At 34.0% G+C, this 18,001-nt stretch overlaps 1 long non-coding RNA gene across 6 annotated transcripts in view; it reads right to left on the reverse strand.

Annotated features, from left to right (window-relative positions):
* Positions 1 to 18,001, reverse strand: part of LOC103882213 — a 325,635-nt gene that overhangs the window by 137,024 nt on the left and 170,610 nt on the right. For 4 of the 6 annotated variants that reach the window (XR_004182239.1, XR_004182237.1, XR_004182240.1 and 1 more), the window contains one exon: positions 9,514 to 9,678. This is a non-coding gene — a long non-coding RNA (uncharacterized LOC103882213). Of the gene's footprint in view, positions 1 to 4,683; positions 5,142 to 9,513; positions 9,679 to 18,001 lie in introns of those variants that run through there. The other 2 variants (XR_002520485.2, XR_002520484.2) reach the window with 2 other exon arrangements.

Here is an 18,001-nt window from a genome sequence, read left to right on the forward strand (position 1 = left end):
AAAGTGAAGGACATTACCAAAGAAATAACAGAAAAAACTATCCAAGAACTTTTTAAGTACTCAGCTTGGAATTTCACACCACACATCAAGGCATACCATTAGTATTCAGAATACCAGAAAAAATGAGAAGAGCTAAAGAGTTTCAGAGAATAATGGGTCACAAAGATTCAGTCTGGCATCATATTTCTCACCAGCCTGATGAGTCTAAAAGCTACTGAAGCTGTGAGGGGAAAAAAATATAAAATCATAAAATATATTCAGACACATAAGAACCCAGGAAAATGTCCTCCCATATACCTTCTTTTTTTTTTTTTTTTTTTTTTTTTTTTTTTTTTTTTTTTTTTTTTTGAGACGGAGTCTCGCTCTGTCGCCCGGGCTGGAGTGCGGTGGCCGGATCTCAGCTCACTGCAAGCTCCGCCTCCCGGGTTCACGCCATTCTCCGGCCTCAGCCTCCCGAGTAGCTGGGACTACAGACGCCCGCCACCTCGCCCGGCTAGTTTTTTGTATTTCTTAATAGAGACGGGGTTTCACCATGTTAGCCAGGATGGTCTCGATCTCCTGACCTCGTGATCCGCCCGTCTCGGCCTCCCAAAGTGCTGGGATTACAGGCTTGAGCCACCGCGCCCGGCCCCATATACCTTCTTAAACATATTTACTGAACGATATGTTCCAAGGAAGCAAGGGAATATTAATTAACTAATCAATCAGTTCATCAAATGAAGACATGGGATCTAGGAAATAATGGATCCCATAAGGGAATAAGATAAGGCAAGGAACCAAAATGACAGCTGGGCAGCAGACTAGAAGCCACCAGTTGGGACTAAAGTTGGAACATGGATGCAAGAAGAAGTAAGTTTATAAAAAAAAAAAAAAGGACCTGATAAATGGATAACCTGAAAAAATAAAGACCTTAATAAATGAGTAATCTGAATAAACATTTTGGAATATCCCATCTATATGATATTCTCTCTCGATATATCATATATCATAAATATAGATATGCTATACCTGTACGATATGATATATATAGATATATATATGAATATGATATATAGAGATATATAGAGATATATAGAGATATCTAAATATATATAGATCCATGGAAACATCTGTATCTCTATATAGAGATTCCCTTGCTTCCTTGGAGCGTATCATTCATATATCTCTCTCTATATAGATTTCCTTGGGGCGTATCGTTCATATATCTCTCTATATTTATATCTCTTTATATGAACGATATGCTCCAAGGAAGCAAGGGAATATTAATTAGCTAATCAATCAGTTCATCGAATGAAGATACAGGATCTAGGAAACAATGGATCCCATTAGGGAAAAAGATGAGGCAAGGAACCAAAATGACAGCTAGGCAGTAGACATTTTCCTGGGTTCTGATGTGTCTGAATATATTTTATGATTTCATTATATTTTATGTATGAATATATATAGATATACATAAATCTGTAGATCTGTATTTATATATAAAAGAATAAATATACAAAGGATACCTATGTATCAATACAGAAAGGAATGTAGAAAAATGTTTTTATAGTAAGCAATTTAGATTTAAAGACTGCCTACATTTGCAGTTATCCTGTGAAAACTGACTTTTCTGAAATTGGGGGAAATGGTAAAAAAAATTCATCCTGCTATTGCTAAGGAAATAAATCCTCAGCCATGATAGCAGTGAGTTAATAAATAATTTTAACGTACAAATCAAAAATTAATAAGAAAAAGCAGTAAAAGCACATCATTTAACAATATGTATTGTATTTGAAAGCCAAGAGGGGATGCAAAAAATTAAAGTCATTGCCTATGGAGCGGGTTATTGGGAGAAGAAAACTTAAGGCTACAAATTTTCATTCAACTAATTAAGATATTTACCATCATCAAAATTAAGATTTTTAACATAATGAAAATAAAATGCCACTTTATTTAAAAAAAACACAAATCTATGTTTAAAAAAGACCAGCAACTTCAAGTTTAAAATATACAACTTAACACATTGAAATGTTCTCATTCTACATAGAGTAACAACTTAGAAAGTCCTCAAAAAATTGCTAAATATGTAACTAATCTGAAAAGCCAAAAGAACATTTCCTTGTATAAGAAATACACATCTCTTTAAGAAGGAAGTGTCCAGAAAGCCACAGCCAAAGCATGGTCAGATACTTTGTTAAAAGGCAAATGCTGGCCGGGCACAGTGCCTCAGGCCTGTAATCCCAGCACTTTGGGAGGCCGAGGTGGGTGGATCACCTGAGGTCGAGAGTTTGAGACCATCCTGACCAACATGGAGAAACCCCATATCTACTAAAAATACAAAATTAGCTGGGCTTGGTGGTGCATACCTGTAATCCCAGCTACTCGGGAGGCTGAGGCAGGAGAATTGGTCGAACCCGGGAGGCAGAGGCAGAGGTTGCAGTGAGCCCAGATCGTGTCACTGCACTCTAGTCTGGGCAACAAGAGTGAAACTCTATCACAGAAAAAAAAAAAAAAAAAAAAAAGGCAAATATTGAATTGCAACATGGAAGACAGAAAGAAACAGGCTGTCTCAAGTGCCCAAGATGTGCAGTAATTTGACCTTCACATATATGCTTCCCACTGTTCCCAATGTGTTATAAGGATTGTTTTCTGGACTGCCAATATGTTTATTATATTTCTGTGTAAACAATCTTTCATTGTTTCTTACAACAAATCTAGACAACTTAGCTTAGTATACAATGCTCACCATGACCTGGGACCTGCCTACCTCTCCAGACATAGTTTTTGCCATGATTCCTCTCATACCTTACATTCTGGCCATGCGAGGTGGCTTACATTTATCTAACTGTGTCAACTGGTTTACCTGTGGCCATCCTAATTCCTCTCTCTGGAATGCTAGCTCCTCAGGTTGTTCTTCAATGTACCCACCCTCTCCCTGCTAGGCTGTCTCTTACATTAAAACACAAAGTGTCATGTCTATAAAGAATTTTCTGACCCCATAGATAAAGCTAAGAACTTTGCTTTTTATCCTTTGTTTTGCCCTACACTAATATCTAACGGAAGACCAGGTGACTCTATATTAACGCCTTTTTTTTTTTTTTTTTTTGGTAGCCAAGTCTACTTTCGATTACTGGTCTGGAAGTTCCTTGAAGGTAGATACTACATCTTGATGTTTTCTACATCATCTCTGGTACTTCAAGCAGCACTTGGCATATAACAGACACTTAGTGTTTTAGTAATTCAGTGCACGTTGAATGAATGAATGAAAAATAAATGTTTCTTTAAAATGTCTTCTGCAGCTTGAGAAGTTGGCAACCTGTCAGTATGATAATATAGGCTGAGAAAATCATTGTTTCTGACTTAAGATATAAACCTTAAAAGCACAACAGAATAAATGTCATTGTTCTGCATCTCAACAGCATAATCACTGAAAGAGTGAACTTTATGAAAGTGATTGTGGTTGCTGTTACAGAATGACCAGATTAACGCAGGCAACTGCTAATGTCTAAATGTTTCCTCTCTACATTAATCCAACCTAAGTGATAAATGGAAAATATTTTACAGGGAAAAAAGACAAAATTTCAGACCAGGAATCCATACTCAATACTTTCTATGTTATATATATTCTTTTTCATTGATAAAAATGCAAAAGTCCCTGTAATACTGGTGAAATAAGTATAGCTTTCTTAAATAAGATAAAAAATCATTTTACTGATATGCCATGCATCTTGAACAGTGATAAATATAATTATCATATTTTATAATATCAATTAAATAAAACATTCCCTTTATTGTGGTAGCTGAAGAAAGTCTGTAGCTATTTTAAAACATCAAGCAGAATTTTCTTAGGACTTCTTTTTCAAACTGAACAGTATCAACAAAGGAACTACAACAGGCCCTTTTCTCCAAACTTACACTATAAGAAGCATTTCTTAGCCACAGGCCATCTGGAGAATTTGGAAACAGCAGCAAGGGAATAGAGGTTAATGAGAACACAGAGTACTTCCAGCTGACGTGTCAAAATTGGTATAACAAAAATAAACTAACAAAACTATTTTCTTGTTACCTACTTTCTTTTTATGCATTTCCTCCCTAGCTATATGTAAATTTACTTTCCTGATAAACTCTCCTGCCTCTCTTCTTCAGTTAAAACCTTATCATCCTCATAAATCTACCTTACCTTTAATACATTCTTTGTTCTCCAATACTCCCGCTTTCATTCAAAACTTCCAAAGAGTGAACAAAACTAGGCTATATGTCAATAATCTACCATTCCAAGTTTTGTAATCACAAACTAGTGCCACTTAGACAAGTACCCAAGGAGACAGATGCTCCAGACTTTATTCAATATTTTTCATAAAGACACCTATTTAACAGAACTTATTAATTCCTACATTTACACTAAAGTGCCATTAAAAAGCCATGAGGTTATACATTTATTCTTGAGATTTAGAAGGTATGACTTTATATCACTTAGATGTATTCCAATGAATACTATCTTCCATCTTCTATTTTTTCTTTTGAGACGAGTCTCATCTTGTTGTCCAGGTTGGAGTGCAGTGGCGCGATCTCAGCTCATTGAAACCTCAGCCTCCAGGGTTCAAGCGATTCTCCTGCCTCAGCCTTGTGAATAGATGGTATTACAGGCATGCACCACCAGGCCCGGCTAATTTTTGTATTTTTAGTAGGGACGGGGTTTCGCCATGTTGGCCATGCTGGTTTTGAACTCTTGACCACATGTGATCTGCCCGCCTGGACTTCCCAAAGTGCTGGCATTACAGGTGTGAGCTATTGCACCCGGCCTCTTCCATCATTTTCACTGATGATCTTCAAATGCAGAGTCATCAAAAAAGTATAAATTATTATTATTATACCACTTACTAATGCAAACAAATATGTAATATATCTTATAAGTGTAATTATTAAATCTGTGGTAGAAAGAATAAGTTCTTAAACCTATAAACACAAATATTCTTAACATACCCAGTAATTTTGATGTTACTAATTTTGGAAGTTGGATCTTACATGTCTTGATAATTGGGTTTTGTTTTATAGTAGTAGGTTCCAAAATCATATTTCTTAAGTTGAGTACCCAGCTCTGTCATTTATATTTATGTGATCTTCAGCCGTCAGCTGAGGTACTTAAACCTCAGTCTCCTCATCTGTAAAATATATACTTGTATTATATCATAAGATTTCTGTGAAGATAAAATGAAACCTGGTTTAGGAAACTAGCACAGTATCTGACATGCAGTGAGTGTGTAATAAATGGTGGTTACTATTATTTTCAAAGAGCCATAGAGAGATGTTATACAACTATAACATTCTTACTAAATACAGAAACTGTAAACAAGCATGGTTCCTACAAAAATGTCAACTCAGGGTTATACAGGGTTAGATACACTTCTATACTGCTTTTATTTGCCTGGCTTATGGATGAAAATGAATAGGGATGGCCTTAGACAAAACATTGAGGTCTCATACTCCCAGTTCTTTCTACGCATCTTGTTTTATGGCTTACCAAAACAGTTTTAATTTCTAACCCATTATTTTTCTTCTCAGTAGCGTTAACAAATGCACCTATGTTTTCTGAAGTCTATTTCTAAAAAAAAAAAACTATAGAAGGCAATACCTGGTACTTAAGTTTATCTATATGTTCATGTTACTTTCTTGTTCAGTTTCTTCCATTCTGACTGTATGTTTTTCATCTCCATTCTTTATATTTGCTTCATGAAATTTTAAATTATAAACTCAACCTACATACTCTTAGAAAACTGGATCATCTGACTACATAGGAAGCTGTTTTCCAATATTAAAAAAAATAATACCAGGACATGTGTTTGTTTTTCTTCCAAAGACATCCTTTCCTTTTTAATTTTTTACAGTTTATGTATTAACTATAAAGTTTCACTCTTTAGCAAATGAAGTCTGCTTAAGGATTTCCTATTAGGAATCTTTAAACCCCTTCTGGTCTTTGCTTGAACTAGCACTATTTAAATGATTGTCATATAATAAAATCTATGCTCAATAAGCAATTATTCAGACAACCATTTCTTTTGAGTTTTCCTTACTGCAGCTAATGTCAGAAAATTCAAAGTGTAGAGACTTATGGGGAAATAGAACTGCCATATTTATAAATGCATAGAGCCAGTTTTATAGAAAATCCCATGCAGACAGGGAGTCTTAGGGACTGAAGATGATTGGTTGCCCAAAGTGGTCAGAAAGAAGAGTCATTAGATAAATATTTCCCCTTTCAATTAGGCAACTGAATTCTAAAATGAGAAACAGAAAAGAGACTATGCCAACATTGTCTGAAGCTGGATAGAAAGAAGAAAGAATATAAAAGTAAGGAATGAGGACAAGTGAATGATATACAAGTTGACTTGGTTAAAAGCATAGTTTCAGGAAGACGTTGCATTGCATTATATACACAAAATAATTACCATGACATTGATTTAATGTGATAACCTAATTTTGTAATCCAATTCAGCAAACATTTATTGAAAGTTTATTATTGTATTACATACAATAATAAATAATACATCAAGGATTATACTATGTGCTGAGGATATAATTATGACATAATCCTCATCTTTACTATGACTATTATCTAATGGAATGACTCAGCTCAAATTTGATTTAATTTTTGAAGATTATAGTTTCTAAATTAATGATATGGCATATGAATTAAGCTAGACAAGTCAAAGAAGATTTCAAGACTTCAATTATCATGATCTAAGATAATTTGATAATATTATGAGAAAGGGTAAAAGAAATACGCATTCATTCAAAACTTTAAAATAATAAAAATAGAAATAATGTAAAAGCATAGTCATGTGTTAAAGAGTGATATTTTAGTCAACAACAAACTCCATATATGACACCATAAAATGTCATATATGATACTACAGTATGTTGTGTTACAATTGTCTACAGTATCCATTATAGTAACACGCTGTATAGGTTTGTAGACTAGGAGTAATAAGCTATACCATATAGCCTAGGTGTGTTGCAGGCTACAACACCTAAGTTTGTGTATGTGGACTCTATGGTGCCTGCATAACAAAATAATTTACCCATGCCTTTCTCAGAATGTATACCTAACTGTAAACACTGAATGCCTGTATATCTTAATCTGAAATACAGACAGCAAATGACATTCTAAGTATATAAGCGCTTAAAGATATCACAATGGGAAATGGTGACAAGTGTGACAAATATAACTAAACTTTTAAAAATCTAACATTTTTTAAACATTACTAAGAGGCAAGAAACAGAAAAATATTTGTCACAAATATTACAGACAAATGCTTAACATTAATTCATAATCAAGTTCAAAACAAAAAAATTGCAAAATTTATCTAATTTATAATTAGGAAGAGAAGCATGAAATTTCAAAAGACAATTCACTGGGTAAAAAATGAAATGACTGCTAAACATTTAAATATTCAATCGCCTAACTCAAGAAAGGCTAATTTAAAGAAAAATGCATTATTTCTCCTGTTGATTTACCAAAGCTTAAAAAACAGTTAACCATCATCAGACATGGAAAGAAGAGTCAACAGAAAGAAAGAATTAAAGATGATAGAAGAAAGGTAAATAATAACAATTACCTTTTTAGGAAAACAAAAAGTGGTTTGAGTGTTTTCTTTTCCACAAACATTGAGAAAGATGAAAAGATCTTCATGTAGAGATAGTGGTTGATGAAAATGAGGTGAAAATGAGAAAGCCTGGGCCAAGTGTCTTGATTTTGGCTAAATGAAAGGCAAGATTAACAGCTAGAAGAAAGAAGGATAGGCCGGGCGCAGTGGCTCACTCCTGTAATCCCACCACTTCGGGAGGCCAAGGCGGGCAGATCATGAGGTCAGGAGATCATGACCATCCAGGCTAACACGTGAAACCCCGTCTCTACTAAAAATACCAAAAATTAGCCGGGCGTGGTGGTGGGTGCCTGTAGTCCCAGCTACTCGGGAGGCTGAGGCAGGAGAATGGCTTGAACCCGGGAGGTGGAGCTTGCAGTGAGCCGAGATTGCGCCACTCCCCTCCAGCCTGGGTGACAGAGCAAAACTCTGTCAAAAGAAAAAAAAAAAAAGAAAAAAGAAAGAAAGAGAGAAAAGAGAGAGAGAGAGAGAAGAAATCAGAATAGGAAACACCCAGAGTAGTTAATGCAAAAAGCCTGCCAAAGAGCAGCAAGAATAAAAGTTATACTAGGACTTTGTAAATGATGGTGAGCCAAGCCTGTTAGAGTGTAAGACGTTTTTCGTTTTTCCCCACTCCCATCACCAACTTCCCACCAGTGGTTACTCTCTCAGTCTCCCACCAGCAGCCACTATGTTCATGTACTCATAGATGGAACGCTTAAGTGATTAGAGTTCAATAGTGTACTAGGGAAGGGCATCAATAAAATAATTTATCTTGTAGCCCATGGTTGGAAGAGTCTACTGAAGTGAAGAAAATGTGAATATTTGAAGAATAGGTGTTTGAACACTTGAAGGTTCTAGGAGAAATGAGAATGAAATAATTTCTAGAAGAAATAGTATAAGTTGCAAATTACGGAGCTAGAAATTCTGAAGGCAAGGTGATTCATGTTATCTTCAGTTTTAGAGATGAACTTACTAAAACTTGAACCGATCTCTGTTGAGTAGGTTTCCATCAGATTTGTGAGAGGCTGAAGTTCAAATATGCTGACATTTTTTATGGGCAAATATATAAAACTCCAAAGGTCTATGCTTTGACCTATAGAACTATAGTGGGATGCTAAGGAACTGGTCAAGTTCAAAACTTTGCCTAGTTACAAGGCCAACCAATATGTCATTTCTTCCGGGGGCTTTCAGTGTGTTAGTATTCCCACAGTTATCATGGACAGTTCCAAGTACAAACAATTCCCTGCCCTGCTTCCCCCTGCTTTCACTTTTCCAACCCAGATTACACACAGACTATCATTGAAATGACTCAACTTTTCTCAAATTACTCAAAGTTGTGTGCCCATTTTTCACCCTTGCAGTTTCACACTTTAATCTATCTTTAACACTCTAAAAGGATATCCACCCACTAATCAATGGATTATAAATTTACCTTTGATCTCGAATAGTTGTGTGTCCTTAGCAAAATAATTTTATTTTTCTGTACCTCAATTTTTGCCTGCAAAAATGAATACCGTACGTGTATTTGAATAACCCATGTGCAGGTACCTAACACACAGTAGAGGCCTAATAAATATTAGTGTCCTTTCTCCTTTTCCATCTCATCAGACCTTCACTGCTCAAAACTTCCCAGATTTTCTCCCCTGGTTACCTGTCTCCAACTCTTCCCTCAGACATACACAAGTCTCTTCTCAGATCTCAAACCTCCTTTTCTGGAAGCTTCTTCCTTTCCCACAAGTTACCCTTGGATCCCTCCCCATCATAAACATTTTCCTTTATTTCTTCTTTTCAGAGGTCAGAATCTGATCTCTGTTGAAAGCAAATGCCAAACTTTTCCCAATTTCTTATTTTCTCTCCATTCTAAAAGATTGCCAGTTACTCTGGTACTCACCATGCCAGACTTTCTTTGGGAGACACTTCATCAGGTCTAAAAGAGTTAGTACCTGTGGTTTCCTGTGGTTTACTTTGGCTCTCAGGTGCTTAGAGGTACGAATTGATGGGGGCTGAAAGAGCACATGGGGGTCATGATTTCACAGGAAGTCCTGCTGGTTTGTTGCTGTAAAATGGAGAAAAGCAGAAGTTCATAGTTTGAATGAATATGGATTACAAAAGAGCAAGGTACAGCCATACAGTTTTTAAAGATCAGCATTTAATTAACTTGGTGTGCAACTTTCAGGAATTTTAATTATTTATAAGGAAACAATTTCTCTATATAATGAAAAAATTTAAACACACATTCTAGACTAGTGCTGTCTAGTTGAAATATAATGTGAATTTCATATGTAATTTTAAACTTTTTAGTAGCCATATTGAAAAAAGTAAAATTAACTTCAATAATTTATTTAATACAATATATCAAAAAGTCATTTAATTAATCAAAAAGTTGAGATATTTTACATTGTATGTCTTGCACCAAGTCTTACAAGTGTGATGTATATTTCGTACTTACGGTATATCTCATTTCTGACTAGCTGCATTTTAATTGCTCAGTTGCTCCAGGTGGCTAGTGGCTACTCTAATGAATAGCACAGTTTTATACTTGACAAAAGAGTGTGTTTAGCCAGGCACAGTGGTGCATGCCTGAAATCCCAGCTACAGGAGGCTGAGGAAGGATGATGACTTGCCAGTTTGAGGCGGTAGTGCACTACGATCACACCTGTGAAAAGCCACTGCACTCTAATCTGGGCAACATAGTGAGATCCCAACTCTTAAAAAATATAGCACATTTATATTTCTCTGAATACCTACATTTCAAGGGAGTGATGATAGAGATAGGATAAAAAATTCCTATCTTGATGTAGATTAGAAAGATAAAATCATAGTACACTGATAATAACCAACCTCCCCAATCCCCCCAAAAAGATATCCATGCCCTAATTTCTGGAACCTGTGAATGTTATTTAATCTGACAACAAAAGGTTATGTAGATGTGATTACATTAAAGATCTTGAGTTGGAGACATTATCATGGATTAACAGAGTAGACTCTAAATGGAATCACATGCATTCTTATAAAAGGGAAGTAGAGGGATATTTTACGGCAGAGGAAGAAAAAAAGAAGGCAATGTGATGACCAAAGCCATGACTAGAGTGACACAGCTTTGAGCCAAAGAATGTCTGCAGCCATTAGAAGTTGAGAGAGGAAAGGAACAAAATCTCCCTTTGAGCCTCCAGACAGAATGTAGCCATCTTGATTTAAACCCAGTGGTACATACTTTGGACAATATTTTGAGCATGCAAAACCATGAGAGAATACATTTCTGTTGTTTTGAACCACAAAGTTGTGATAATTTGTTACAGCAGCAACAAGAAACTAATACACAAGTCAATTATAGTAATGACATTATATTTTCTTGTTTATCATCAATGTCTAAACAAATGTGATTCATCCTATCTCTAGAAACTGCCAATAACGTGTTCAACAAATATTAATGCTGAAAATGCCTTGCCAGATCTTTCATCTCAAGTGGTTTCATTGACTGCCCATATGCTGAAAATTTTAAAATTTATATTTCTGTATTTCAGAACTCCCCTGCACTGCAAATTAGTGTTTTCAAATATCTCCTGTGCATTGACACCTATTTGTTCCACAATCATAAAAATAAATGCTCAACATTGCTAAGCAACAGATAAAGGCAAATTAAAATTACAATGAGAAATAAATTTACACCAGTTGGAATAGTCATTATTAAAAAGACGAAAAATAACATGTCTCAGCCAGGTGTGTCTGCCTTGTCCCATAGCCTGTGAGTTTCAAATTGCTAAGCCTCCACTTAGTAGGGGCTATATGGAACGTAGGAAAGTATATGTACATGAAATATGTATAAGAAATAGAGGCTGAAGATGATATCACATATTTATGATGAATATTGACTACTAATTTGTTTCATTGATTGTTTGCCCATTTTGCGATAAACTCTTTTTAGCAACAATGAACCAAAAATATTTAATTCTAAAGAATAGGTGTTTAATAAAAAATTCAGTAATAACAATTGACAATGAACATAAAACTTGCACAAAGTATTTCTTGATATTTCTCATCTAGCATATGTGGGGCCATATAAATATTACAAACCCCATAAAAGCTAGGTAATAAATCTTCAGAAAAAAAATATCAGCATGAGTTTAACGATTAGTACTTTTAAAAGGAAAACCATGTCAGTATTAATAGATGTTGGTTTAATTCATATAGTCATGGAAAACAGGTTTCACTGAAATGTGACTTTTCATTTAGAATAAATGACTACTCAAAATTATTTTCCTTCTTTTTCAATCTCAGGTTTTCTTGTGTGCATGAAAACAGTATAGGGACAACTGTTTATGGAGTAGGGCTATTTTCAAAAAAACTTTGCAAACAGTTAAATGATGTGTGGTTCAAATTAGTCTCAACAGTTATTTCAAATACAAAGTTTTATTAAGCAAAATAGTAATTATATTTTCATGTAACTCATGGACTCAAACTTTTAGAAATTAATTTTTCTATGGTAAAACATGGGAGAATTATTGAACATTATTCTGAATAGTTAGAATTTCAACCTTGAAGACTGAAATGATATGCTTTTAGGGAAATAAAAATATAAATGCTTTATATTTTATTTTTTGCACTCTATCTGTTTTATGTTTTTCTGAATTTATGTTTCTAATGGCATTTGTTTAGACATTGATGACAAACAAGAAAATATAATGCCATTCCTATAATTGACTTGTGTATTAGTTTCCTGTTGCTTTTGTAACAAATTATCACAAACTTTGTGGTTAAAAACAACAAAAATGTATTTGCAGATCAAAAGTCACGATAGAGAATTAAGAAATGCATGAAATATAAATATATTTGGAATTAATTCCATTAAATCACAACAAGTTGTAATATTTTACCAGCCTAATATACCAAGCTGTATACTACAGCTTCTATACAGACACACAAACACATACACATTAAAATGAAGCTTTACACTTTCTCTCTTTGCTGCTTACCATCAGTTAAATTATAGAAATAGTTTAAACTTTACTAAACAACCTTGTAAGCCAATCTAAGTGTCCTACTATGGGATTGAAATGTGTTGTGAATGGTTTTTCTAAATTTGTTATTTATTTACTCATTTATTTAAATTTTTTTCTAGGCCTCTCATACCTAGTTCTTACTCAGTTACTTTTAAAAAACTTTTTTATGTTGGAAATCTAATAAAATTACCCAAAAATGTCAACATTGACACAGAAAGTTGAAATTATTGAAATTAAAAACTGGAAATAGAATAGTATTCCATGGTGTATGTGTACCACGTTTTCTATGTCCAGCCTATCATTGATGGGCATTTTCATTTATTCCATGTATTTGTTATCGTGAATAGTGTTGCAATGAACATACACATGCATGTGTCTTTATAAAAGAATAATTTATACTTCTTTGAGTATATACTCGGTAATGGAATTGTTGGGTCAAATGGTATTTCTGTTTTTAGGTCTTTGGGGAATTGCTGCGCTGTCTTGCACAATGGTTGAACTAATGTACACTCCCACCAACTGTGTAAAAGTGTTCTTTTTTCCCCACAACCTCACCAGCATTTGCAATTTTCTGACTTTTTAATAATAGGCATTTTGACTGGTGTGAGATGGTATCTCATTGTTGTTTTGATTTGCATTTCGAGGGTAGAGGGAGAAAGGAGGGAGAAGATAAGGAAAACTTACTAATGGGTACTAGCCTTAATATACGGGTAATAAAATAATCTGTTTACAACAATCCTCCATGACACAAGCTTACCTATGTAAAACACCTGTCCATCTACCCCTGAACTTAAAGGTTTGAAAAATATGACATTTATGTTTTATATTAATTGGAAATGTATGGAATACATAGACTAAATTCCGAGGAAGTTAAATGGAAAAAAAAAAAGAGTAACACTTTTCTCTATTGTAATGAACTGAAGGCTTATGTTCCCCCGGAATTTATAGGTTGAAAACCTAACCCCTAATGCAATGTTATGAAAAGATATAGGCCTTGGGGAAGTGTTTAGGTCATGAGGGTGAAGTCCTCATGAATAGTTAGTGTCCTTATAAAATAAACTTCAGAGAGCTCTCTAGCATTCTTTTTGTCGTGAGGATTCAATGAGTTGAGAGTCTGTAACCTCACCAGAGCCCAACTATGCTGGCACTCTTATCTCAGACTCCCAGCCTCTAGAACTGTGAAAAATACATTTCTATTGTTTTTAAGACACTGTCTATTTTTTTGTCATAGCAGACATCTACAGAATTGACTAAAACATCCACAGAAACAAACAAACAAAAATAGGAAATTTGATGATGAGAGTTCAGTGTACATAATTTATTTATGTATTTATTTACTCATTTATTTTTTAGAGCCAGGGTCTTCCTCTGTCACCCAGGCTACAGTGTAGGGGCACAATCATATCTCACTGTAACCTCAAACTTCTAAGCTCAGGTGATTCTCCCACCCTCCCCACCGAGCCTCTGTATTAGCAAGAACTCATAGGCATGTGCCACCATGCCCAGCTAATTTGTGGTTGTTTGTTGTTGTTGGAGAGGTGGGGTGTCACTATGTTGCCCCGCTAGTCAAGAACTCCTGGCTCAAGCAATCCTCCCTACTCAGCCTCCCAAAGCATTGGGATTACAAGTGTGAGATACTGTGCTGGCCCATAATTTACTTTTCAAAATCTATAATTGATCTACAGAACAACTTGTCTTCTGAGAGAAAGTTCTGAAGGTGCTTTTTTAAGAAATTGAATAAATTAATATTTTTTACACAAATAGAATGAAATTGAACCCTTTGTTTTTGCAGCATCTAAATTTCTCAAGATTTATAAAAGAACCATAGGATCACCTTATTTTATGGCTGTTGTTACATAAAAGTATTTGTTGAAGAAAGTTATTCTGAATAAAAGCAAAAAGACAGTGCCAGTTAAAATGTGTAGACTGAAATTTTTCAATATTTCAATACAAAAATAGAATGAAGAATATAATTAATTTAGTAGAATTAACCCTGAGCTTACTGAAACCTTAGGAAAAATATATAAGAATTTTATCAATTAAAAATATATATTTTTGGCCTGTAGAACTGTAACAATAGAAACAATAGCATCAATAAACTATTTCAAATTTATTAGCCTTAAAGTGCAACTATGAAGAAAACTATGAGGAGCATCTGAACATACATTCTTTAGTGACTTGATTTTAGGGACAGATATGGTTAATTGCCAAAAACATATGAATATGAATCAAAAATAATCTTTCCACCTAATTTTAAAAGTAATTTTTAATGTTTTGCTTCACTTTGGTATACACAGGTATACCTTTTTGTTACATAAATGATTTTATTTGTACAAAATAATATTTTTTTAATAGTTTTTTAATAAAGGATTTTTTATATGTTCAACAGCATAAAAATCAACAAAATCATTAATAAATAAATGTCAATATTATAAAGTTTTGATTATTTTATAATCTCTTTTCACTTTCATAAGTTTTCTGATTTGGACTAAAAAATTCATCCTATCCAAATCTGAAATCATAGAGCCATCTGGGGATCTTCCTTCTCCTTCCCTGTGCTGACTTCACATACACTTACTTACTATAGCCTACCAAGTTTTTCAGAATATTTTCTTCTTCATCTTTACCTCACTGGTTTAGTGTAGGCCTTCATCAAATCTTGTAAAAATCTGTGGTAACCTCCTAGTTCAATCCCTGTCTCTTCTCTACATACGCTCAACTCATTAGTCCTACTGCTATCACACAAATTTTCAAAAAGGAAAATCAGATTTTGTTATCCAAAGGTATCAATTTCCTCAATTAGGGGTGTTTTCTAACCATAGTCTAAATACCAAACACATTACATAAAATTGTAAAGTATTTTATTAATTAGTCTTTGCTTTTGTCTTCAACCATTTAGCTTGTTCTTCTTCATTCATCTCTGATCATATGTTCCTCCTCTTTGCCTTTGCACTTGATTTTTCTGCTCCCCAGAGTAAACACTTGCCTAAAGTACTTGGAAATTCTCTTGTTAGATTTCAAAACCTAGTTCAAGTGATATTCTTTTCTCTGTGAAGATTTTCTTGTCCATATTGCAAAGATGAAATTATACTTCTCTTTGTCCCACACTATATATGATGTGTGCATGTGTAATTATATGTCCGTGTGTAGTGGTAGTAGTAGCTCTTATTATACTAGATTTTAATTATTGTTTTGAGTCTGCCTTGCCTTCTGGACTTTGAGACACTGAATGCTGACTTTTAGTTTTATCCATTGAAAATGGACAAATGCCTATTCCAAAGAGATACTCAGAAAAAAAAAAAATCTTTGCTTCCTCAGTAGCTGGAAGGAAGAATGAAGGACATATACACTGACTGTTCAAATTTATCTGTATTTCAGCATATTATGTGTTTGTTGAGGATGTATAAACACACACAAAACCAATGCAAAATTTACACAAAATAAAAATGCAAAAACTGAACTGATAAAGAATGATAAAGAACTCACATGCCTTTTTTTTTTTTTTCAGATGTGTGTGTTTTTTTCTTTTGTTTTGTCTCCTAGATTTGGAAGTTTGCCCTCAACAATGTTGATCACTGAATCTGACAGAAACCCCTGCATCTGGTGTATTTAGTTAGAAAATCTCTGGATTATTTAATAATCTAGTTTTTCATTGGATTGTCATCACAAATGGCATAAACTTTACTGTATATCAAAAACATTTTGTATATTTAAATTGCAATTTATTTTGTATTAGTGTTGTTATAATAACTAGCATATTTAATTTCTCTGTCAGTTTCTATAACTGATGCAACTATATTATCTAAAACCTAATTTGGGGGATGAAATTTTAATATAAAGCATCAATTTACTTGTAATTGTCCAAAACCTTTTGTCTTATTTCCAATTGTTCATGAAATAGACTATAAGCATCCAATAAATTACACAATAAATTATTTTTCTTGAATTAAACATGTACACTTTCCAAACCTATACTTTCTGTGTCTTCTTCTGTTTGTCCAAGAAAGCTATTTTACAATTATGTCAGGTACAAGTATGGATTTAAAAGAATCTTAATTATATTTGCTAATTGGTAGTATATTAATTCTTAATTCTACCTTCTAACCTCATAAATAGTAGGTTCAGTTGTGTCTGTATGTCTGTGAGTGTGGGAGTTTTGGACTCATCCATGGCTGCATTAAATTTGATGATCATAAAAATGAAAATTGGTATTGGTGAAAATGACAATTATGGTGACAGACATAATTATCTGTTTTTTGATAAACAATATGATTTCATGGATACGTGTTATTAGATTCACATTATTGATCAAAGAACTAAATTTAAGAGCAGTGACTTGACCACATGCATTCTACATGGATAAGGATGGACATAAACAGGTCAAATTTAATGTTGTTTTCATTATGTATGAATATAATTCAGGAGTCTATTTGATTACATTTGAGACTTACAAAACTAAAATTAGTAGACTGATATGGTACCTTTTTCAGGATAATTTGTTTATGATTTTCAAGTAATATCTTGAGTACAAACTGTTTTTTTAATGATAAAGTAGAAAAATTTTGGCAAGGTGCTGTGGCTCATGCCTGTAATCCCAGCACTTTAGGAGGCTGAGGTCAGTGTTCGACACCAGCCTGGCCAAAGTGGCGAAATCCCATCTCTACTAAAAAGATAAGAATTAGCTGGGAATGGTGGTGTGAGCCTGTAATCCCAGCTACTCGGGAGGCTGAGGCAGGATAATCACTTAAACCTGGGAGGAGGAGGTTGCAGTGAGCTGAGATCATACAACTGCACTCCAACCTGGGCAACAGAGTGAGACTCTGTCTCAAAAATCAATCAGTCAATCAATCAATCAATTAATCAATCAATAGAAAAATATTCCAGCACTTTCAAATAGCTGATTTTCTCACTCTAAAATATAACGTAGTCAATTGAGCACTATTCATAAAGAGGACAACAATATACATCCAGAGAAGGAGATTATACATATTACCAACTCTTCTAAATTTAGAAACACATGCTGCATTTCCAGGCACATGGGCAAATTTGAGCAATTTGAGATTCTAAGAAATATGAAAGCAAAGTTTATTTTTTTTATGAACAGCAACATCAACCATGAGACCAGCATTTAAACTGAGAGAACAGAGATCCAGGAATTGTGAACATATGGAGGAAATTATTTACAACACTAATTATCTTATTAGTTGTCTTGCAAAATGAACATTTAAAATTGAAATGTTCTTCAGTAAACACTAAAATCAGGCCAATCTGCTTCTATTAGAAAGAAAGAGATATGTAAAATAGTCCAGAGTATGAACATTGTCCTGAATATTAAGAATTTGTAGCCAAAACTATTCCTTAAATGCATATTCCCCATTT

Source organism: Papio anubis, chromosome 2 (genome assembly GCF_008728515.1).
Source record: "Papio anubis isolate 15944 chromosome 2, Panubis1.0, whole genome shotgun sequence".
Lineage (NCBI taxonomy): Eukaryota > Metazoa > Chordata > Mammalia > Primates > Cercopithecidae > Papio > Papio anubis.